Source organism: Octopus bimaculoides, chromosome 3 (genome assembly GCF_046866305.1).
Source record: "Octopus bimaculoides isolate indiv1 chromosome 3, ASM4686630v1, whole genome shotgun sequence".
Lineage (NCBI taxonomy): Eukaryota > Metazoa > Mollusca > Cephalopoda > Octopoda > Octopodidae > Octopus > Octopus bimaculoides.
Window position 1 is genome coordinate 85,605,093 of NC_142930.1, and position 27,500 is coordinate 85,632,592.

A 27,500-nucleotide genomic window follows, 5' to 3' on the forward strand; every position below is an offset into this window, starting at 1 on the left:
ATATATATATATATACATATATACATGCATATATATATATATATGCATATATATATATATGCATATACACATATATATTATGTATGTGTGCGTGTGTATTAGAAAAATATGCATGCAGTCAACTGTTTATCGTCAGATTAATATTCTTCCGGGGAATATCTATAAACAAGCCTCGTTCATGCTTGCCAGTGCCTGTAGGATTTATTCAACCAGAACGAGACTATTACTTGATGTTATCGAGTAGCACAGCAAGCAGATGAGTTCAGAAAAAACGTAACCATACTGTTCAAGAAATTTAATTTATTAAGTAGGAACCTTAAAATAGTAAATTACTTAGATGTAATCATTAACCAGATTAACAAAAGATTCCGACTGTGCATTTAACTTAATAATTCAATTTTATATATAGATAACAATTCAAACAACCTAACGTTAATTCTTTGCACTTTGGAATAATTATTAATTTTGAGACATCAAACTAAAGCATCGAATAGGCAGATTGAATTAATCTCTTCATGATGTCACATGCATACGCACCTACTTAACGACATCCTAATAGAAGTAGCATGAAATCCTAATACAACAAACATTTCATCTACATTTTAAATTTCAGTTTCCTTTTCAAACAATATTTCACGCCTAATTAATAACAGTTAGAGTGACCTCATTCCTGTTATAAATAATAAATACATTCGCAGAAAGCGTTGATATATATATATATATATATATATATATCGGCATTCGCCATGATAGATCGTTGACCACTACATTTATATTTATTTTCTCCTTGTTTCTCTCTTTATTTCTTTCTGTGTCCCTTTCAGTTGAAGAGCGTAGGCTCGAAACGTCAAAGACTTTCAGTATTCCCGAACGTTAAACTAATACATCCATTTGTTGTTTACACCACCTGTCTTCATCTGTTGTTTTTTTCGTAAATTCTCCCATATATATATATATATATATATATATATATATATATATATATCCCAATAGCTAAAGCACAAAACCCGAGTAAACACATATTTCTTTTCTATATTATTCTCTTTACTTTTCCTATAATATTTTGTACGTAACTACTAATAAAATCAGAGTCACCCTTTTTCTGTAGTAACCACGCATGGCAACCAATATCTTGCAACACCAGAATATGCAGAATATGCTATATGCAAAACAGCAAAGCAGTCATATCGTGACACAGTTATATATACATGTATACTCATACAGGTATATATCAAAATTCTAAAAAAAAAATACACTAACGGTTAGAAGCATACACATACATAGCAAACAATATGGTAGCGAACTAGTAGCGAATCGTTACGTAATCGAAAACAAGGCTTTTCAGCATTCACTCTGACTCTTTGCATTTTGAGTTCAAATAGGTCAAGTCGCCCCTTCATTACTGAGAGATAGATAAAATGGTAGCTTAGGATTGAAATCAATTTTCTCGATAAAAGATCAAGTTCTGATTAGTTGTAAATTAAGTGAGTCATTTTTGTTTTGGCAAAGTTCAGCGATTTAGTTGGTTGACATTCTGGTGACGTCATTTGTTTGTGGAACATTTTCGCTCGTTGTTGACCAGTAGGGGCCCAGTACTCTGTGCTCTCACAGGTTGATTGTTTGCTTACGTCGCTTTTTTTATTGTCGAAGGACTTGGTAACCTGTTTTTGGGTGATGGTCATTTCGCGTTCCGGCTCACAGATTCCCTTCGGTCGACTCAATGTTTATTTTTTTTTTATGAGGGTCCGGTTTTCACCAGAAAAATTCTCATTTAGTCTGGGATGACTTTATATTAAAAGAGATATACCACAACTAAATATCCTATAATAACACAGCAGAATGAGAAAATCCAATTTATTCACGATTTGACCAGAGACAACAGATATAAATCAAAAGTTTAAGTAATAGGCTTCCTCGGGGATTTGAAACCCCAACTCCAAACTACTGTACAATAATAACATCTTACACTTTCTCAGACACAAGCTGCTACCGTTACTCCAGACTAAATCAATGAGATTTAGACAAATAAACAACGAGCCGACGTTACTAGGAAGCAACCAACCAGAAAGCTGAACTTTGCCAAAACAAAAATATTTGACTAAAACATCCACGAGAAAAACAAATGACGTTATCAAATTTACAGCCACTCAAAATTTGATCCTTTTCCGTGAAAACACGTATACATTAAACAATTTCAACTTAAAACATTTCGAACTCTAAACCAGCGACCAGCGAGGATAAGACTTCATGTAATACGACTGAAATTGACGAAGGACACCATGCACGACAAGAGAAATTGTCTCCCCATCTTTTCCCTTTTCTCCTTTTTACTATATAAAAATTCAATATGGCTGAACTTTCCCCATGTATATTTGTTATGATCTCCACTGAACATTTAAATATATATTACCGTCTATCTGTGAATATATTTGAAATTTTTATGAACATTGAACATTTGATCATTGAAATATATTTTTCTGAATTTACCCTTGTAAATTTAAACTCTCCTAAATCTCTCTTTTATCAATCTATTTATTTATTCATTTTTTACCATTGATTGTCGAAACGGTTTGGTATATGAATAAATCTATAGCAAAATTTAAAAACGACAATAAATTTTGAGATTCAGGAGCGTTTTCAAACTTCCAAACAAATTCTCCTACACACACACACACACACACACACACACACACACATACACATACACACACACACACACACACACACATACGCACATGTGTGTGTAATGAGCTCAAACTTGCAGACACACATATGTGTGTGTATAATATATATATATATATATATATATATATATATATATATATATATATATATATATATATATATATATATACACATATACATATATGATATATATGCATACATACACACACACACATAACATTTTAGGGACACCATAAAGACTTCACAAACAGGTACTCAGAGTTTCACGTAACCAATCATCAGACATACAGTTATCTTATAATAGGCCACAGCTTGTGAAGTCTTTCTAGCTTTACTCTACTTTTGGTATTCAAATGTTACTTTTTCGTGTTGTTTTGCTCGCGTGTGCTTTCATGTATTTGTGTGTCCGCATGCATTCCACCCCCCTCTCACTGTGTGTGTATGAGTATATATATATATATATATATATATATATATACACACATATGAGAAGGGATGACCACCGAATGGACATCCATTATACTAGAAATAGATCATATACGGTCAAACCATTTTTTTTTTGTGGTTTGACCGTAGATGGTCGATCTTCTAGCATAATGGATGTCCACTTGGTGGTCATCCCTTCTCATATTTATGTAATATAATTTTTCTGAATTGTCAGAATTTTCTTTATGATAGACCACTGGTTTTAAATTGGTGTTAATTAAATTAATATCCAATCTATCACCCTTATTATTTAAATTTTATATATATGTACGCATATACATATATATGTATATATAAACTAGCTTATAGTACAATTGTTCTTTATCATAGATTTTTGCTCAATGGTTCTGAATTCATTTTTGTCTTGCTCCTTAATATTTTCATTCAATTCTTTGAATTCTATGAATAATGCATTCTCATTGAATATTAGATGTGTGTATGCTCTATCTATCTATCTATCTATCTATCTATCTATCTATCTATCTATCTATCTATCTCTTGTCTCTTTCTTTCTCGTTTTCTTTTTCTCTGTATCTATCTGTCTATCTACCTGTTTATCTATCTATCTATCTATCTATCTATCTATCTATCTATCTATCTATTTTTCTTTCTTTCTCTTTTTCTCTGTCTATCTATCTATCTATCTATCTATCTATCTATCTATCTATCTATCTATCTATCTGTCTGTCTGTCTGTCTGTCTGTCTGTCCGTCCGTCCATCCGTCCGTCTGTCTGTCTGTTTGTCTATCTGTCTGTCTGTCTGTCCATCTATCTATCTATCTATCTATCTATCTATCTATCTATCTATCTATCTATCTATCTATCTATCTATCTACGCGAGTGTCGCCAAGCTCTACAACAGCTGTGCCGTCCGGGATCAAACTTGTGCAACTTCCAAACGACCAATGCGTTCTATAGAGGACTAGTGGAGGGGAAGTCTGACGACACTCTCGGGGCAAACCTGGGTGTTGACGAGAAATTCCTAACCCGCCTTTTCAAGACGACGTTCGGGCCGGGGCCTATGGATAATTTCCAGAGATCCCTGGCTTGGCAATGCTATCGAGACGCACTACCAGTTCGAGAGAAGATCTACAGACACGGTTCGAAAACCACCGGACCGACCTGCCCGAGATGCGGTCAGAGCGACGAAACCGTTCTGCACGCACTCGTGCAGTGTCCAGATATTTCAGAGCTGTGGACCTTCGTCGAACGGCTGTTGTCGCGTGTGGGACGAGCCCACTTATCAGCCGAGTCTATCGTGAATATTGTTCCGCCACCTTCCTTTAAACGGGAAGGAAAAACGGTTTTTGTAACACTGATAGCTATGGCAAAAGAATGCGTGTGGTGGACGCGTTTGAAAGGTCTACAAACAAACACTTTCCTCTCTGGTCAGTCCCTCGTCAACTTTTTCAAGTACCACTTGAAAAGGAGGATGAGGATAGAGAGGAAGGTGTTGTCGAATGAAAGTTTCAACAAAAAATGGGTAAATGTAGCAAGAATGGTAAGAATGAAAGACGACACCATTTTAAGCATAGACTTGTAACAAAAAGAGACAAAAAGAGAGAAGGTACTTACTTCCATGTACCTTAAAAAAAAAAGCCTGAGGTGACCGTGGTCTTTTCCGTAGGCTTTTCTCTCCACGGATAAACCTAATCTGTTCCCCGTTTTTTACATCGACTGTGATACGCGATCCCTATTGATCGCCCCCCCCAGGTTTTTTTTTTTTCTTTTCTTCCCGCGATCCCTTTTGATCCAAATTGTCCCCCCCCCCACCAAGAAAAGCTCTACTTTGTAATTTGTCCATTTTCTGTATTTAGCCCTGTGTGGCTATAATAAAAAGATATCTATCTATCTATCTATCTATCTGCGTCTGAAAGGTCTAGAGACAAAGACTTTCCTCTCTGGGCAATCTCTCATCAACTTCTTCAAGTATCACCTAAAGAAGAAGGTGAGAGTAGAAAGGGAAGTCTTGTCTAGTGAATGCTTCAAAAAAAGATGGGTGAATGTAGCAAGGATGGCACGTGTGAACGACGGAGCCATCTTGAGCATAACCCTATGAACTAAAAAAAAAAAAAAAAAATTCAAGAAAAAAAAAAGAAAACAAAAAGGCAAAAGAGAGTCACTTACTGTTATAGTTTCTTCAATGAGAATATTGACCAAGGTTACCGTGGTCTTTTCCGTAGGCTTTTCTTTCCACGGCCAAACCTAAACTGTCCTCCTCTCCTTTTACACGAGAACATTACTGTGTGATACACGATCCCTATTGATCGCCCTTTTTTTTTTTTTTTGATCCCTTTTGATCGAACTATCCCCTTTTCCTTCCTACGATCCCTTTTGATCGACCCCCCCTTTTTTTTTCTTCCCCCTCCCAAAAAGAAAAGCTCTACATTGTATTTGTCCCATCTTCGTTGAGCCCTGTGTGGCTAATAAAAGAAATGTATCTACCTATCTATACGTATTATACTGATATATATTGCATATACGGACACAATATCCAATGAGAATGCACACAAAGTTATATGTGTATATATATATATATATATATATATATATATATATATTTAATTAATCTCCCCCCCCCAAAAAAAAGAAAATTAGGACATCTACAACAAAAAAACAACAACAACGCGAGGACGTGGTAAATGCAAAGTATTAGCAGACGCTCAGGGAAGGAAAGAAAAGTAGTTTTACGTTTCGAACAAAGCTCTTCACCAGAAACATGAGACGGAGGAAAGTCCAAGAGAAAAGGAAGACGGGGGAAAAAAATCACCAACGATCCACATGTGGTTATACACACATGCATACATATTCTCACGTACACACATATATTGGTGGGTATTTCTTTGTTTGTGAATTTAGATATTTACAGATATATTCGTGTGAAAGTGAAAAGCAATTAAAAGATTTATAATAACGTGTTTTTCTCTCAAACGATTCATCTCCTCTACGCACTATATAAAATTATCCCATCACACAAATATTTCGGTATACTATTTACTGGCGTATGCAAAAGACTAGTCCCCATAAACAGTGTATCATACATGCATAAAACGTACAGTTACACACTGTTAGATTAAAGGCTTAATACTGTGAAATTGCTCTTAGATAATATCTTTTCATAGAGTTTTGTTAAAAACAATATATACCGGAGCGAGATGACCATCATTGCCGACACATTTTGGCAAGGGAGACAACCACCCCATGAGCGTCTCTAGGATCACTATAGTAGACCATATTTGCCTATCAATAGCTGGCTTGTCAGTAGTGACTGTCAGTGCATGTATATTTCACGCTGCTTACAGTATTAAAGAGTTTTAATTCTTATTTCTTGCAATATAGGTGTTTCAGCACCCTCAGTCACAGTTTTCTTTCATGATATTACATTGCGCCTAGCTATTTATATTAATTTTTGATATAAGCATTAGCATTTCTCTAAATCAGCCATAAATTTTTATAGTAAAAATATATATACTCACAGCCAAACAATCGAGCTTTTGTGTAGCCACTACTGATGAACCGACAACTGATAGGCGAAACTAGTCTAGTTTAGTGATTCTAAAATGCTCATAGGGCAGTTATCTCCCCTGTCAGAGTATATATATTGTGCGCTTCTTAGTGTATTAAAAGTTTTTAACTCTTATTTCTTGCAATACAGGTGCAATATGGGAGTACCCTCAGTCACAATTAGTGACGATAAAATTGTTCCTTTATGGTATTATATTGCGCCTAGCTGTTTATATTAAGATTTCTTATAAAAATCTAAAATCACCGATTTGTGAAGGGATCGTAATAAAAATGTCAAAAGAAAAATCTGTGGGTTGGCAAGATTACAGTTATTATAAGTACCTGGTAATACAGTAACTATAAATGCAAGGGCAATAAATGCGCACGGAAACAGTATGGTTTATAATTATATAAAGTAAAACGAAATACAATTGCAAAATACAATGCAATATAAGAATAAAGCAATATAACCATATGAAATATAAGAAATAGAGTATAGAGTATAAGGATATGTAATATAAATATATAAAAATATATTAGAAAAATATTATATATATATATATATATATATATATATATATATAGAGAGAGAGAGAGAGAGAGATTTATAATAGTATAAAATACAATTATAATTTAGATTTCAGAGTTTATAAAAGAAATGTTTCGATTTTAAGAAGTGTTCTTGATACTACTCGAAGTTTTATTCTCCAATATTGTTAGAGAGTGCAATTCTATTTTTTATTTATTCAATTTTTCTTTTTGACGTTTTAATATTTTGGCGCTCAAAAACGTGGCGAGATGACGAAGGGCAAAATGTTTAGCGGCATTTCGTCTGTCTTTACATTTTGAGTTCAAATTCCGCTGCGGTCGACTTCGCCTTTCAACCTTTCAGGTTCAATAAGATAGATGCCTATTGAGCACTGAGGTTGATGTAATCGACTGATCCTCTCTCCCGATATTTCTGGCTTGCGCCAAAGTCTGAAGCCAATATTTTGGCCTTCAAAGATTTTTTAGCTTTTAATTTCTGATTTTTCTTCATCCTCAATTTTCATCCTAAAATTTTCCATTATTTTATCTCTTATAATTATTTTTCCTTAATTTTTCGTCTATTTATCACTCCTTTTTTCTTTCTACGTCGTATTATTATTTAGTTTCCAGTTCTCAATCAATTCAATTATAAATTTTTAATCTCTACTTTCTAATCTTTCTTTTTAACCTATACCTTCTAATCTTTCTTTTTAATCTTAACATTTAAATGTAAGTTTTCATCCGAGATCTATTGGTGATTTAACCACTAATGATTCACATGATTGTTCTTTTTCTCGAGTGCCTTACGTGACGTAACCAGAAATCGGTTACATGATTGTGGTTTCGCTTTTGGTTTTTTGGTTCGCCGGAAGTGCCAAGAGCACCAATTCAACCTTTCCGATTTTCTATAGACGTAATTTAAATCCCAGATTCCGTTTATTCCTCTATGTTTTCTTATCACTCACCCGTATCCCCTGAATTTAGCCTACTTATTTTATTTTCCTGAACCGAATGTTATACATTTTCGTATAATATGCCTAATGAATACAGACTCTCTTCGACAGTCAGAAAATGTTCTAATTCTGTAGTTCTCTGCCTGTAGACTCATTTGATTCCTATTTTACTCTATTGGACCCCACCATGCTAAAAAGAAAAAAGTATTATATTTCTATAATTAAATAGTATAAGAAATGTTATTAAACAAATTGTTAAAATATATTGTGTATTCTCACCCCCTTAACGGTTGGAATATAGTTTGAACTAATATAATCAATAATTTAACATTTCGGGAACTAACAATCTTTACTTCCCATCATTATTCTTCCTCATTTCAATTCTCTGTTTTCTTTTAATTTTTCGATTAAATTAATTCAATAAATAACTCTTTCCCTTTTGAATCACGGGTTTTACTAACCAGCTAACTGATATATATATATATATATATATATACGTTTGTATTTGTCCTTCCCCCCTGCTTGAAAACCAGTGTTGGTTCGTTTACGTCAAAAAAGATCTCTTGGATAAGCACCAGATTTTTAAAAAAATGCTCACTAATCAGTTACAATTGTTTCAGTATCATACCCTTTCCAATCATTTCGAACTATAAAACATAAAAATGATTATGCCTAGCAAAATATACGATATGTATATAAATCTAGAAATGGTTGAATATGCCGGAATGGCACCTCATCAGACTAGTACCATGGTCTGTACTACTATTCATAGTGTGCGAGAAAAGTTGATTAGTGCTGCTTATGCAGAGACGAACGGGACAATGAAAACAGAAAATTAAAACAGAAAAATTACAATAACAACAATGACAATAATAATAACCATAATAATAATAAAATAATAATAATGATATTGATGGAAGTTATTGTACAAAAGCCAATAACAATATTATATATATTAGATGGTAATAAAAATCCAATGCACGCAGTGACGAGTATCAATAAGGTCTCGGTAATATCAATGACAACTGAATTAATAAAAATGCTAAACAGTTACGCGGTAATAAAATTCTCAGATCCGTCATGAGACAGTGTGTCGGTGATGAAAGATATTATAAGCGAGCAATCTATAGGTTAACCTCTTCGGTGAAGCTAGATAAAATAGCTTGACACAGCATAGAGACAGACTAATCAATGGGGAAGCAGTGACATTCGACCCCATATGCCAATGTTTGAGAAATAAGGTGGTCAGTGAAAAGGAAAGGAAAGAGAGGAACCAAAAAAAGAATAAACACCCAAACTAGCACATTTCGTTGGAACGAGTGAATTGATTAAATGATATGGTTAACGTGTTAAAATCGTGAGCGAACAATGGGCTAATTAGTAAGTTAGCTGGCTAGTAAAACCCGTGATTCAGAAGGGATAGAGTTATTTATTTAATTATTTTAATCGAAAAATTGAAAGAAAACAGAAAATTGAAATGAGGAAGAATAATGATGGGAAGCAAAGATTGTTAGTTCATGAAATATTAAATTACTGGTTTTATTAGTTCAAACTATATTCCAACCGGTAAGGGGATGAGATAATGGTACATCCCGATCATGTTCCTAAATCTATTCGAGATATGAGTAACGAAGGTTATATAACAATACTATTGAGTTGTGAATGAGGAAGTGTCCTGAAGTTCACATCCTAAGAGGTGGGAAGAAAGCGTTTCAGTATTACGCTGTAACTTAAGGAAACGAGACAAAGTGAAACTGGCCGAAACGAAGAGAAACAAAGAATAGTTGCAATTCCAGGCTAAATGGAACACTTCTCAGATAGGGCAGTAATTAGAGCAGTGGTCCTCAACCGGGGCTCTTATGACCCTTGGGTGTCTATATAAGGTTTTGTTGTTAAAATTCATCTGCAATTGGTTATACATCTAATATATATATATATATATAAAGGACAAGCACATACACATACATATGTATGTGTACATATATATATATATATATACATATAGGCACAAACAGACAGACACACACACACAAGTAAGGTGCCAAAACTGTGATGAGTTTTGCTCGATAACTAATGAGGACTGAGATTGTCCATGTCTTTGTGTGTTTTTTACTGTTTTCCATCGTCACCCTTAGCCACAGTTTACTTTTATTATTAATATAACGACATGCACCAATTTTTCTGTACACCCTATCGGTAATTTCTATTTTGTGCGACAACTTCTTCCGATTTATCAATTATCTTTCTAACTTTACTTCTTCATTACCTTACTTCCACATTTTTTTTCTCGTCTACCTTTCGCACTTAACTATCTCTCTATCTTCTTCTTTTCTTGTTCAGCGTACCGTTCCTTCTTTAATTCCTATCTTTCTCGCTATCCATTAACCTATTTCTATATGTATCTCTATCTACCTTTCTGCCTTCTTTCTCTTTTTGCTTTCCTTTCTATTTCCTCCTTTGTCTACCGTGTTAGCTATTTACTGCCTATATCCCCCCCCTCCCCCCCCCCCTTTCCCCCCCAAATCCCATATTTCATCGTGTCTATTTTTCTTTAACTTTCTTTCTACCCCTTTTTATGTTTCGTCCAATCTCTACACTTTCTTCTCTCAGTACATCGCTTCTTTCTCTCTCACTCCCACTCTCAGTCTTTCTTTCCCTTCAACAAAAGGTACCACGTTACCACCCTGCTTATAATTATACCCATCCTTTTTGGATTGCCAGTTCACTTGGTTAATTGCTTTTTTTTCAGCTCCTGTCTAAGATTTTAAATTTACTTTCAGTTCATGGATTGCTTACGTTTTATCTTGTTTGCCTACATATATTTTTCCAACTCCGAAAGGATCACAACCTCTCCTATTTGTGTTACATTCGCACATGTATTGTCTTAATTCTATCGTGTAGGTGAAAAGCCTGTTGCACATGCAAGTACTTGTGTCGTTTCTTATATGTACATTTTTTCGTTACAGCCTTGCTTTTTCGGTTACATATACCGTTCTACTCATAACCCTTCCACTTTAATGTTCGGGCTACAAACTACGACTTTTTTTTGCATTTGTCTCATTCTGTCCTTTATGTTAGCTCATTTATACCCTGGCAGCATTTTGCTGTTGAAGCCATCAAATTGAACAATATCGTCAATAAGTTGTCGAAACTGCGATGATTTTTGTCCGATAACTGATGAGGGATGATCATTTCTATGTTCTTCGTGTGTTTTCCGAATGTTCCTTCATCATCTTCCTGTGTCACAATTTACAATACACAATTCCTAGTTTCTACACACACACACACACACACACACACATGCACACGACAAGCTTCTGCATAGTCCACAGCGTTGGTCATCGGTTCGGGCGTATAGTACAATACACCATCCGTGTATTGGAAGTAAACCCGATGCCGCGAGGTTACAAAGTTCACCACCTTAATAATAATAATAATAATAATAATAATAATGATGATAATAATAATAATAATAATAATAATAATAATAATAATAATACTAATAATAATAATAATAATAATAAATGCCCTGATGCAGTACCAATGTCCGGATGCAGTATCAGGCAGTGGCTCTCATGGCTTCTGATCTTAACTTATTGGAAGTGTTATAATGTACATTGTTTTGTCTTGATATGAAAGATGGGCTACAGCAAATATTCTGCTCAATACTATAGTTCTGCTTGTCAGTTACTTGACCTTAACCAGTTGAACATATCAGCTGATGATATGTGCATTTCTGAGCACGAGCAGAAGTGGTGGGGGAGAATCATAGCCAAGTGTTGAGAGAAGTTCTTTGACGTTTGAATTATTCACTTTTGGAAACATGGGTGTTTCGTTCAACATGCTCAAACAACCTTTATTCAAGAACCTTTTGAGTGAGATGGGCTACTCGACATGAAGAAAATTCTAAGTGGACCCCAGCTGCAAGGTCATGCGCTCTCTATCTTGATATGAGATCACCATGTCGTGTACATATGGTTGTGATGTATGTGCCTGGTGTACCCTTATCAGATGGATAGTCATGATGGGTGTACTGGGCTTCGTATATTTTACCCCAGTGTCACTTTGATGGCATGCACTGTTCTCTCCCTCAGTAATAATGATGATAATAATAATAATAATAATAATAATAATAATAATAATAATAATAATGATGATGATGATGATGATGATGATGATGATGATGATGATGATGATGATGATGGTGATGATGATAATGATAATAATAATAATAATAATAAAAACAACAACAACAACAACAATAATGATAATTATTATTATTATTACTATTTCTATTTTTATTATTGTTATCATTATTGTTATCATCAAAATATCAGGACCTAGCCATTGAGTTACTGAGACTTTGGAAAGTGCGGATAAAATATATCCCTGTACTTATAGGCGCATTAAGAACTATCCCTAAAGATTTGAAGACCTAATTTAGTACAGCTCCAGAAAACAGTGTTATTAGGGAGGGCTAGCATACTTATGAGGGTTCTTGGCATCTAAGGTTACTTGTTGTTGCCCGATGTTAGGAATTTTTCTTTTCCGACAGTTTAATCTGTTGAGTGTATATGAAATAAGAGGTAAATAAATATATACTGCATGAAGAAAATGATATTGGGAAAAAATTCTTCTGTGTTAAAATCAATAAATAAAGTATGCAAGTGACAATATTGTGCTCATCACTTTAGAAATAATGTATGTTCGAATAAAAAATTATTACGCACACATGTTTGTTTGTGTGTGCTTGTGTGTTAGACTCTCGTTGGCTTCGACGGACGAGGGTCTAACAGTTAATATTAAATTCTTTAGACTCACGCACACATGATTTGTTTTCAGTGGCAAAGCCATTTGAAGGAACAACTATAGTTTTCTGAATTGCTAATTGCAAAAGTTTAATGCAAATGTTTGTCATAAGCTTTTCTATCAAAGTTCTGCCATCGCCTGGGTTTGTTGCCTTTGTCACGGTTCAAAGTCTAACATACATACATACATATATATACATGCATACATGCATACATACACACACACACACATACATACATACACAAACATGTATACATACATGCATATACAAACATGCATACATACATACATACATGCATACATCCAACCATATATATGTGTGTGTATAAACATATATATATATATATATATATATATATATATATATATATATATATATATATATATATATATATATATATATATATATAAATATATATACATACACACACACATATATATATATATATATAGGGTGCCCATAAAGTCTTTATACAATTTTAAAAATTTATTACAAAGTCAATTGATAAGAGATCTTAATCAGACTTGTTCTATTGTACTCAGTGGTTTTCAAAGATTTTTTTTACCTCTTTTAATACACTTCTATATGGGCACCATTAGTCGCACGAAGCACATCAAGACGGTACTCAATTTCTTGCCATGTTCGCTGTAGCATAGCCTCATCAATGTTGCTTTAGTTCAGTAATGTCCGGTATCTTTGTTCGATATACGATATATTTAACATTGCCCCATAGAAAGAAATCCAGAGGTTTGATATCTAGTGAACGTGGTGGCCACGGAATTGGTCCATCCCTTCCAATCCAACGATCTGGAAATGTTTGATTGAGGAACTCACGAACATGCAGCCCCTAATGTAGTGGGGCGCCATCTTGCTGGAAAATGAAGGTCGGTTAAAAATCCTGGAGTTGTGGTGCGATATATTCAGTCAAAAGTTCAAGGTAGACATTTGCAGTAATTGTTCTCTCGTTGAAGAAAAATGGACCAACAATTCGATTGCACATAATCCCACACCAGACATTCACTTTGGAACAATCTCGCTGAACTTCTCTAGTCACCCGGGGATGTTCTGATCCGCAGATTCTCACATTGTGTTTGTTCAGTTTCCCTGAAACATGAAATGTTGCCTCAACACTAAAACAAACTCCCCTGAGAAATGCTTCATCTTCAGAAATTAGTTGCAGCTTGTGAACTGCAAACACTTTTCGTCTTGGTTTATCATTTGGCTCGATTGCCTGTAGGAGCTGCGTTTTATAAGCGTACAATCGCAGGTTCTTGTGTAGGACGTTGTATACTGTTGAACGTGGTAGTTCTAAATGTCTGGCAGCAATACGGATGAACTTTCTGGGAGAATGAGAAAAGGCTTCTCTTACACGATCAATTTTTTCCTTGTATGACTTTGATATTCGCTTAAACTATCAGGTGATGTCAAGGCACGGAGACCTTAACGTACATGCACGCACAGACACATACACGTATACAAATTTATAAATGTAAATACGACGAGCTTCTTTCACTTTCTGTCAAACAGTCATTCCCAAAACTTTGGTTAACCCAAAGATTTAGTGCAGCAGTTCTCAACCATTTTCTTTTTACCTATGGACCCCCATACTGTTTTACTTAGGTAGACCTCCAGAACCATTCGTTGTTTAAAAAACATTTTCTTATATTTTTATAAGGCAATATTAGCAGTTGTATAAAAAAAATGTTAAAATAATTTGTGTATTGTTGAAGTATAACCAATTTATTGCAGATGAATTTTAACAACAAAATCTTATACGGGCCCCCAAATGCCATGTAGAACCCGGTTGAGAACCAGTTTTAGAGAACCCCTAGGTTGCCGCGCTGAGGAGCTGAACCCGAAACCATATCTATCGGAAGCGATCTTCTTACCCAACAGCCACGCCTGAGCGTACGTACATACATGCAAACATGCATACATATATGTATATATATGTATGTATATAAATATAAATATGAATATAAATATAAATATGAATATAAATATATATATATATATATACACACCCACATATAAACGTGTATATACATATGTGTGTGTGTAAAAATGCGTGTATATATATATGTGTGTATGTGTGTGTGTGTGTGTGTATGTATGTATGTATGTATGTATGTATGTATGTATGTATGTATGTATGTATGTATACATCCACACGCACACATGCATTCACACATACACATGCAACGCACATGTATTCATTTACATAGTTGTGAGTTTCTGTCTTGTGTTTTACTTTAATATTCCTTTCTTTTATTCTCTCAAATTATTCTTTCTTTCTCATTCCTTGCATCCATTAAATACAGTAATGGCAGTGAAAATTGTTCGACAACGTTCCTTCGATTACTTTTCAGTGACTTTATTTGGGATTTTTCTGGAATTATTTAGCTTTTAATAAATTTTAGTCTCGGCTCCACTATGTCCACTTTCTCTTTTACAGTTTTCATTTTTCTATCCTTTTTGGTTGAGCACTAGGAAAGGAAGAATTTTTGTTACTTTTGTATTTCTATTTGTTATGTTGTATATTACTTTGCCTGATTTTTTTCAAGGAGTTTATTAAAGTTTGTTCTCGTCTTTGATTTATTATTATTATTATTATTATTATTATTATTATTATTATTATTATTATTATTATTATAGCTTGGCGACAGATTTTTAATGGCGGTAAAATGAATGCAGCAATCTACTGGTTTTGGACTGAGCATAAAGTAAAAAGAAAGAAAAAAACAAGCTTCTAATCCTGTATATTTTGCATGTTTGTGCATTTGATTCAGTACATTTTCATAGATGTTTGAGATGCTGCTGCTGCTGATGATGATGATGGGGAAGAGGAGGAGAAATGGAGGTGGTGGTGGTGGTGGTGGTAGTGGTGATAGTGGTGGTGGTGATAAGGTTGATGTTGTTTAGCCCTGAGTTGCACTTGACTGAGCAAATATAGGGAAAAGCGTTCCAGCTGCGACCGTGCTGTAAGTCTGTATAACGAGGACGATATTGATGCAAGGGCATTTGGCTGCTATTTCTTGCAGCGTTAGTGATTGACCACGGAACGATTTCTCACTGACTCATCAGTGGTTGTCGGAGTAATCATCGCGAGAGTGATGATAATAATAATAATAGCTATGATGATGAAGATCGAGGATGATGATATTCGTGGTGATGATAATTTTTTTTATTGATTAGTCAGAGGAAGAAGGACAGGACATATAACCCTTTTGAGAACCTCGGAGACAGTTGAGAGCATGAGAATGAGGTATCGAGCCAGTATGCGGTGAAAGGGCAGTACTCAAGACATTTACCCTGGGCCCTTAAGGTTAGCAGGAGGTAGTTACTCTTAGATGGGAGACTTAACTTGGAGAAATACTTATAACATTTTATACCTGAAGGCATCCAAGAATCAAGTAACAGTGTTGAAAGAAACGACAAATAGAGACAAAGTCACTAAAAAGGATTTTAATAAGCTACATTTCAGGGCCTTACAGTATGCAAAGTTCGCTTAATAGTTAGAAAGCATATATCTTAAGTTTTTATTTTGATGTCTTATGATATAATATTGCTTCACAAGGACCTTCATATAGTTTCGGGCTTCATAAAGTCTAAATATAGCTCTGTTGGGTGGGGTGTAGTCTGTATGCGGTCACACAGCTCACTACGAATATGGCCATATTCCCTTAAATCAAAAGAGTGACGCATCGGTTAACATAGTTATGAATACAGTGGCATAGCTAGGGACACGACGCTTTTCTGGTGGCACCGCTTTTGGGTTTGCTGTATTGCATAAAATTGTATCAAGGGTAGAGGAGTGGAGAGGGGTGACAAACACAAGGGTTGCCCCGGGTTATTCACATTCTATGTCATTATATGAGTGGACACCAGCTGACAAAAGATGGATTGGTCATGGCCGGAATCCGTTTGATCATAGGTGTTTGCTCAATGAGAACGGCTCTGTAGCTAAACAACAAATTTTAACTATCTGTCCACTACTTTGGATTTAGCTTGATTTCTTTTATTTCATTTTGGATATAAATGAAAGTTATGTCTGTGTGTCTTGTAAGATAACATAATGTAAACATTGCAACGACAAACATTGCTAATGATGTGATTATTCATCAGACTAAAGGGTATTATTAAAAAAACACAATGCCATATAGTTGAAAACACAAACAAAAGATTTATAGACAATAGACTTATGCTTTCGTGCACACGCACACACACACAGACACCTACATATATGTATACATATGTACACAGACAAATAATATTAACACATTACTTTAACTTACTACATTTCTCTTATGTCCTTTCCTCCTATTCAATGTTGTTTATTGTATTATGTTTTAATTATTGTGTACAATGAATAACGCGATAAGACATGACACCAGTAGTGCAAAGCAATTTCTGTCTTTTCTCTCTCTCTCTCTTACTCCAATATGTATGTATGTATGTATGTAAGTATGTATGTATGTATGTATGTATGTACGTATGTGTGTGTGTGTATGTATGTATGTATTATGTATGTATGTATGTATGTGAGTGTGTGCACGTGTATTTATGTATGTATGGACCTATGTGTGTTTATATACATACATACATATATATATCCCCGTATATGTGTGTGAGCATTTGTGTGTGTGTGAATATAAATGCATATATATATACATACATACACACACATACATGTCTATATAAATACAGAAAATGGGATATATATATATGTATATATATTTACACGCATCTATCACTCTGTCTCCCTTTCTCTTTATATATATATATATATATATATATATATATATATATATATATATATATATATATATATATATATATATATATATATATATATATACATATATATATATATATATATACACTGAAAATGGAATATACATATATATATATATATATATATATATATATATATATATATATATATTACACGCATCTGAACTTTCTGTGCATGTGTGTGTGTGCGCGCGTGTGTGTATGCGTGTTTGTGTAAAGACGCGTGGTCCCTAGTGATTAGAGTGTTGCACTGCACTTACAATCTCAAGATCATAGTTTCGGTTCCCAGACCGTCGGCACAAATTCTTGACGAAAGCCCTACTTCATTTTTCATTGTTCTAGTCTCCTCAGCAGTACTACGCTGCCTGGTTTCCCACCGAGCCAATGATATAGGGAAAGAAATCATTCGAAAGTTACAACAATGCGAGGAAGCGCAATGTAACCAGTGACGTATAACAGCATCTGATAGTCTGGTCGATACAGTGATTGTATTATATATATATATATATATATATATATATATATATATATATATATATATATATATACATGTATATATATATATACATACGTTGGACATATGGTATTGTTCCTGTGATTTTCCACCCTTATGTATCCATTTTTACTATAAGATGTATATATATACATATATATGTATGTATATATATATATATATATATATATATATATATATATATATATATATATATATATATATGTATGTATGTATGTATATCACTGCAGTCACTATTCTCTCTCTTTATTTCCTCATATTCCTTTCTGTTGAGGGGCGTAGGCTCGAAACGTAAAAGACTTTCTTATTTTCCCGAGCGTCAAACTAATGCACCTGCTTGTTGTTCATATACCTCTCTTCCACCGAGGACGACCACAAAGAGGTTGACACCGTAGGGTCTGGTGGTCTCGTGGCTGGAAGACGGTAAAGGTTCACTCCCCTGCTTGCAGTATATATCGGTTGCAGACTGCATCGAATAACCAGCTGGAAGAGGTGTCCTCCTGGGCTTGAAAATGGTAGTAACCTTGGTTGCTACGGAACAGCCATGTTTAAGTGACGGTAATCATTATATATATATTATTAATTAATAAATTGTATGGGGTACACCTGGTATTTTGCCGCGAAAGCACGTTCTCTGGCTCAGTGTTCGTTGGGTATTTGAATAACGAGAGACGGAAGCTGAAGATACGAGAAACTTTATTAATCACTACAACTGTTTCGACCGATCTAATTTATCTTAACGATATACCTCTTGAAATCATCTAAGGAGACACATCTTCATCGAGGGATACATCTAAACCAGTTGTATAGTATTCCGTCCACGAGGGAATGATGCTAGCTGGGTCGAAACAACTGTAGTGATTAGTAAGACACTCGTATCTTCCATCTTCCATCTCTCATTAATCACCCCATCACATGCACATTACATTTGCATTTACTCACACGCTCACACATCTCTGTATACATATATATACACATATGCACCAATGCATATATACTATTTATATACTCTAAGCAATTCGAAAAAGTTTGTGTTGTTAACATATGTAGAGACTGGATTGAATTTCATATGAAAAGAGAAGTTTAAATCTTCATCCTATAGGCTAGTTGAATAGAAGTTTATCCTTATTATCGAGGTTAATATGTGACTTGTACTCCCAGTTTTCCCTTTGAATGAGGAGCCAGACCCCTTGGTGGTGAGTTTTATATTTAATTATAGTATAGATTTTAAAGTTAATTCAATGCTGCTATTGCTTGAGGATCACTAAAACGTGGAACTCAGAATCACAGACGTTCAAAGAAGATACATATTAGTTTTAGGATGAAATGGAGAAGGTTAAAGCATATGTTACGTTTGAGACTAAATGTTCTATGTCAGAGAAGTGAAAAAAATTGGAAAAAGAAGGAAGAAAGAAAGAGAGAGAGAAAGAGGGAGAGAAATATAGAGAGGAGGAGAGACAGACAGGGAGAGAGAGGACACTTTGTTTTTGAATGGCATCGTATATTGTTTTTGCGATAACGTCGTGTCGCATAGGGAGGTAATAACTTGATGAAATTTTTAGGCAGTTGCTAATCACGTGTGTGATGTCTTCCTCAAAACTATGACATAATCTACGTTTTGGGTTGCATTTCGGGACACCGAGAGCTTCATTGCCTGTTTCGTTTACTAGTTGTTTTGTAGTAATCTCCTATTTATGGATTGCAAATCCGGAGCCTTCGAAGTGTGATGTGATGTAGCAGTCACCAGTCCAAGGGAGGCTGCACTTCAAGTCTTCGGAAAACATACCCATGCATAGTCGTTTTTTGGCACGCTCAGCATTTCACATTCAGATCTTCTTTGCGGTATATTAATCCAGTTGTTTTGGCGTTACGTATGTATGTATGTATGTATGTACGTCTCTCTCTCTCTCTCTCTCTCTCTCTCTCTCTCTCTATATATATATATATATATATATATATATATATATATATATATATATATATATATATATATATATATATCAATCTGTCTATATATATTATGTGTGTGTTGTGTTTACATTTTAATATTTTGCTTTGGCATATATATTCATACACTTATATTCTTTTATTGGTAGCTCGCTAGACTGAGACTTTGGTATCAATCCAATCACTTAGTTAAGTCTGGTACTTATTTTAGCGATCGCTTTGTATTGTACCAGTAAGTTACGATACACATAGCGATACGACATAAACACACACAATTGCACGCACGCGTGAGTACATGTCTCTCTCTATATCTATGTATATATATATATATATATATATATATATATATATATATATATATATATATATACATATATATATATATATATATAAACATACATGCATGCATATATATATTTATATACATCTATATAGATATATATCTGTGTAGATATATATCTATATCTATATCTATATCTATATCTATATATATATATATATATATATATATATATATATATATATCTATTTCTCTGTATATATAAAATTAAAGATGTGGCTTTAACTAAAATATAGTCAACAGCATTGACTGATTTGCTCCAGTAGGCCGCAAGGTCGTGAAAATTATAGTCATATCAGCGCCAAGCAGTGTTTAGGCAAAAGCGAACTTTAGGTTAGTTAAAAATATGTTTGTGACATATTTCTACGGCTAAAGGCAAATTTACTGCAGATACCGTGGAGAAAGAAATTCTCTCTTATGATAATAAAGGTGTAAAAACACCATATCTGTCCAGTGCTTCCCTCTGTTGGATTCCCAAATATCGATGTTTCTAGCTCTTTAGACTTTATCAATAAGAAACACCGAACACGCGTGCGCGCAACACACACAACACACACACATACACACACTTACACACAACACAAACAACACACACATACACACACGCGTGCACGCGTATATATGTATTTATAAAGCGACGTCAGGCTTTTGCTCAATTTCTGTCTACCAAATTTCACTTTCGTAATATTGCTCAACCGAAGTCTATAATAGAAAACGCTTTGCCCTGTGGGATTAGAATGACTGGTAGAAATAACAACCAATCTACACTCAATTACATTGTACCGTCCTAAATAAAATAATGAATTCATCGGATTACGTTGTTTCCGATATACAATATGCTAGATAGTCATGACTAGACTAATGGGTATATAAACAACAGTATCAATTAAAATGACATTATACAAAACTATACAAACATCAATATAATTTTTTCGGTCATTCCGGCAATGATGTTAATTACCCACCAAAAAATAGTCAACAAAAATCAAAATGATACGAAACAAAAACAAACGAAAAAATTATTTCAGTATCTCCTGCAGGTATGGTTTTCATATCCAACCCTGAAAGTATTTAATTCTTGCTCTGTAAAGAGATATTTGATGAAATATGTTAAAAGATTAAGAAAATCTGAAAAATTGTCTTTTTTAAAAAGTGTTACTGGCGGGCATGTTTCCGCTTTTTGCAGCAAAAGGAAAGGTTTCTTTCAAAGCCGTTAATGGTAAAATCCCTTTCTGCACTTAACAGTAATAAAATTTCGAGCGGATATATCCACTTTCCGAGTTCAGAGGGTTAAACAAATTTCGAGAACCGGCGGAACTTCAACATCTGGGAAGAAACCAGTGCATTGAGACTGAGATTGAAAAAAGAACTACACGCCCCACGACAGAAATTATAAAAAGACCTTTCTCTCCACCTTCTCTTTCCTCTCTACTTTTTCTTTATATATAAAGACTCAATATGACTGAACTTTCAGTAATGTGCATTTGTTATGATCTTCACCAAACATGTTCATTGATATTACTATCTCTCACGGGGAAACTCACTGAAATTTCTGTGAACATTGGAACATTTGCTTCTGTAAACATGTTTGTCCAATTTTTACCTAGTCACTTTCAGCTCTCCTAAATCCTTTACTTATATATTTGTACTGTTGATAAGCAAAAAAATTGTCGAAACCGGTTTGGTATGTGAATAAATCTATTACAAAATTTAAAAACGACTACACGTTTTGAGATTCAGGTGCATTTACAAAACCCCCAAAACAAAGGCCGACCAAAGCCTTGTGAATGGATTTGGTAGACGGAGGCTGAAAGAAGACCATCGTGTATATATATATATATATACACATACACACACACACACACACACACACACACACACACACACACACACACACACACACATATATATATATATATATATACACACATATATATATAAATATATACACGTATGTATGTATATGTCTATATCTATGTGTGTCTTTGTGTCTGTGTTTGTCCGCCCATCACCGCATGACAGATGAGACAGACTGAATTTTGCGTGCTTCGGATCACTGTAAATGTAGAACCAAAATAAAAGTTATCGACACCTCATGCTTTTATATTTAAAAAAAAAGAGCAAGAAGGTGGTACAAAAACCTGCTGTAAGATATGCATTGTCTTTTACGAGCTTCTTTCCACGGACAGGACCTTCAATTCGGACGTGTACTGTGACAAGTTGACCAAATTAAATGTAGTGATCCACCTGAAGTGTTTAGTATTTGCCAACAGTAAGAGCAATTTGTTTTCATGAGGACAAAGCTAAACAGCACACTACTTTGCAGACACGACAGAAGTCAGTGGGATTTAACTGGGAAGTTTTGTAACACCTTCTGCATTCGTCCAACCTTGCGCTTTCAGATTTCTACTTGTTTCGGTCTTTTCAAAATGCATTGAGTGGACATAACTTCAACTCTGAAGAGGATACAAAGATTCACCTGGAAGAGTTTATCGCCGGAAATAACAGGGAATTCTTTGAGCAAGGAATTAGGGATTGCTTTACAGGATGGTAGTAAATACTGGAACTAAACGGTAATTACATCATCGATTGAATAGATCGCTTTGTGTCTTATTTTCGCTTAGAAAAACTGAACGGACATTTTGACCAACCCCATACATACATACATACATACATACATACAGACAGACATACAATGCTCACACATATATATGTATACATACGTACAGACATACATATGTATATATATTTATATATATATATATATATATATATATATATATATATATATATATATATATATATATACACATACATATACACATACATATTTTTATTCATGTATAAATGTGTGTGTCTGTGTGTGTACTATATATATATATATATATATGTGTGTGTGTGTGTGTGTGTGATGTGTCTGTGATGTGTGTGTGTATGTGTGTGTGTGTGTCATTGCTAATCTCTGAAATGTAGCTGAAATTTTATCTGAAGTGTAATTTTATAAGTTAGTCCTTTACTAATGCAATTAAATGTCTGATATACATAACTATAATAACTTTAATTAGATTACTCCAGAGGAAATGAAATACACATTTGATGGAATGGCAGAAATGGTGAAATAGTGGAGTAAATGATTTGTGGTATTTCATCAAGTCCATTTATGTTTGGATTTAAATCCTACTGAGGACAAATGTGCCTTTCATCTTTTCACGGTTGATTAAATAAAAACTAGACGTTTAAATACATACATACATACATACATACATACATACATACATACATACATACACACACACACACACACACACACACACACACACACACACACACACACACACACACACACACATATATATATATGTATATGTATGTACATATACATATATGTAAATATATATACATGTATGTAAGTATGTATGTGTGTCCATGTATATATATATATATATATATATATATATATATATATATATATATATATATTATATCTATGTGTATATATTTATGTGTATGTGTCTTTGTGTCTGCGTTTGTTCCTCTTACATCACTTGACAAATGATGTTGGTGTGCTTGCGTCCCCGCAACATAGCGGTTTGGCAAAAGAGACCGATAGGATAAATACCAGGATTACAAAGAATAAGTCCTGCGGTCTATTTCTTCGACTAAAAGGCGGTGCTCCAGCATGGCCACAGTCAAATGACTGAAACAAATAAAAGAATAATATATATATATATTTATATATAGATTATATATTTATGTGTATGCATATATATGTGCGTATATACATACTTATATATTATACACTTATATATTATATACAGACATCCGTTTAGTGTTGACGGTCGATAAAACGAGTACTCAATATATTTTATTTTGGTCGAGTCAATTTCTCACATTGCACTTGATTGTTTACACTAATCTAATAATTAATAGTTGGTTATAATATCGACTCAAGATCAGCAGTATTGAAAGGAAGTTGTTAGTGTGGCAAGAATAAGACATTTGATGACGATCGGAGATATGACCAATTATGAAGATAATGGATGATTTATCTTTAAGAATGGGGTTAATTTGCCGTAGCCCAAAATATGACCTTCGTCCTGGTGGTAAACGGCGGGCCAAATGCTTAGTGGTATTTCGCCTGTGTTCACGTTCTGAGTTCAAATTCCGCCGAGGTCGACTTTGCCTTTCATCCTTTCGGAGTCGATAAACTGAGTACCAGTGAAACACTGGAATCGATGTAATATTTTTATCCCCTCCCCAAAATGGCTGCCCTTGTGGAAAAATTTGAAACCATTATTATTATTATTATTATTATTATTATTATTATTATTATTATTATTATTTACTTTAAGGCGGCGAACTGCTTGAATAGTTACCGCACCGAGCAGTGAGCAGGCAGAATCGTTACCGCCGAGGGCGACTTTGTCTTTCATCCTTTCGGGTTCGATAAAATAAGTATCAGTTGAGTACTAGGGTTGATGTGATCGACTGTCCCCTTCTCCACAAAATCCAGTCCGTGTGCCTTTAGTAGAAAGGAGGCGGTGAACTGGTGGAATTGTTATCGCGCCGGATGATGAGCTGGCAGAATCGTTACCAGCGAGGGCGACTTTGCCTTTCATCCTCTCGGGGTCGATAAAATAAGTACCAGTTGAGCACTGGGATCGATGTAATCGACTTCTCCCTCCCCCGAAACTGCTGCCTTGTACCAAAAGTAATTGTAATAAAGTCATCAGTTCGACTGCTGTTATTATGAGCGGTGAGCCACCGAGGTCGACTTTGCCTTTCATTCTCTCGGAGTCAATGAAATAAGTATCAGCTTAGCACTGGATCAATCGACTTGCCCTCTTCTTCAAAATTTCTGGTCTTGTGCCTATAGTAGAAAAAAGAGTAGCTAAAACATGACCGTACATTCAGCTTGCCAATGCTGTTTTTTCTTTGAATTTTCATTGGTCGTGGTTCACCATTCTAAACACAGATTAACTTTCGGCGCAAAATATTCGACTAAAATCCTGAGGCCTCTTTCTTCTGTCAATAGATAGAAGATTTTAGTCTCTCTATTAGAGAACCAAAACGCCGCCTAACTGGGACCTTATCTTAAACATTTTCGTTAGTGTGTGAATGTTTCGTAATTTTAGTTGAATGTAACGGTCATTGTGATATAATCTAAAAACTGGCCATAGACGTAAATAAGACTGAACACAGTTAAATGTGTCAGGTAAGGAACATCAGAGATAAAATGTCCAGGCGAATAGAATTTCAAAGAGAAAAGTAAAAATTTGTGTGGCAGGTAAAATTTTTCGTTAAGAGAAAAGTGTGTTGGAAAGAATTTGGAGAGAAATACTTGAATCAACGTAGAAAGGTTGTTTTTTTTTTCATTAGAGTTTTTGTATGTGTTTGAATGTGTTTGAATGCGAAATATATAAAAAAATAGAGTGAGAAAATGGATGGTGATTGTATGGTTCTCTACTAGACAGACATGATCTCTATTTATCGTTGGTTGGGTGAATAAAGAGGCTTCAAGATACGATTCAAATATTTTACTCCAAATGTTAATTTGTGATTGAACAACGACCAATAAGATATCAAGGAAAAGAAGAAAAAGAACAGTGACAAGCTGAATGCACGATCATTTTGAACCACTCATAATAATGAAACCATTAATCGAATTGATGACATCATTACAATTAATTAAGCAGGACAGTGAGAATTATGTGGCTGGTGGCATTACAACAGTACCAAGTCACTATATATAATGTGTGTGAATGTATTTGTTTGTTTCTGGCTCCTTAACCTCATTGTTAATGGTTCTGAAACAAATGTCTGGAAATTTCCTCTCCACATCTAAAGATGTTGCTTCTTGACAATGCCTTTGCTCACACTGATGCTGGCAAGGTAGTAGAGGCAGCAGATTAAATGATCTTTATATTTTGCTTCCTAACAAATGTTCTGTTATTCAACCAATAGAGCAGGAAATAATTGTTATCTGTAAGAGGCTGTATAAGAATTTTTTGAAGTAATAGTCATATTGTAGAACTAAGAAGATAGAGAAGATAGAAGGGGAAGGAACAAAAGTCTTCAAAATCTATTAGCCTACAACATTAAATGTTCACTTTTTAACTTTGCAGATGCTTGGAGTGAGTTGAATAATGTTGAATAATGTTGAAACTGATTTTGAACCTGAATTTTCAAGGATCTTTGTTATTGCCATCAGCTGAAGAACAACTGTAACAAATGGAGACTGGATTCATAACCAATCTCTATCTTTACGTTAGTTTCTTTCTGTTCTCAGAATTTGCACTTAGAATTTGCTTGTTCAATCTGCCAAATTCGCCACCAGTCTAGGTGATACAAAGTTGTATCTAGATAAGCTCATTCTCTTCCATTGTAAATAATTTGGTTTGACTTTAGCACAGTTATGTATTGAGATATTTGTTGATAAATACTGTATTTTCTCTGCAACTTTCAGAGTGTTAACTTCTCTTTTTCTGTTCTTTCCCTTCTGATGTTTCATGCAGTTAAAATGATTTACCTTTCTTCTCCCACACAACAAAGTAATAGTCTTCTATAAGCAGTGACATGAAATTCTCTAATCAAAACTAACTTGAATTCATCGCAGTTGTGAAACTTCATAACAGTTAAATAAAATCTTTAACATGCCACCTCTCAGCAAGTCATTTCTTTAACATCTCAACTTTCCACAGTCTACCATTTACAATATATACCATTACATTTGGTGACCCCACACCTACTTGTTACATTTAACTGTTACACAGCTTAAGATAATGATCAGAAAAGGATATGAGATTGATGTAGATAATCCTGGCTATCAGGTTCCCACTATTGAAGGTATACCAGTACTGTTTGAAATGAGGAAGCACATAAACATTGCAATCCTCTACATAGGGAGAACTTCTAACACTGAGATTGTCTCTGCAGATA

The 27,500-nt window shown here is 34.4% G+C and overlaps 1 long non-coding RNA gene across 2 annotated transcripts in view; it reads left to right on the top strand.

Annotated features, from left to right (window-relative positions):
• The window catches only part of LOC106872428 (uncharacterized), an 86,926-nt gene that overhangs the window by 29,807 nt on the left and 29,619 nt on the right, over positions 1–27,500 (top strand). Inside the window, exon 4 of one of the 2 annotated variants that reach the window (XR_016240917.1) lies at positions 26,687–26,921. The exons of the other annotated variant lie outside the window; for it this stretch is intronic. This is a non-coding gene — a long non-coding RNA (uncharacterized LOC106872428). Of the gene's footprint in view, positions 1–26,686; positions 26,922–27,500 lie in introns of those variants that run through there. 2 annotated transcript variants of the gene reach the window in all.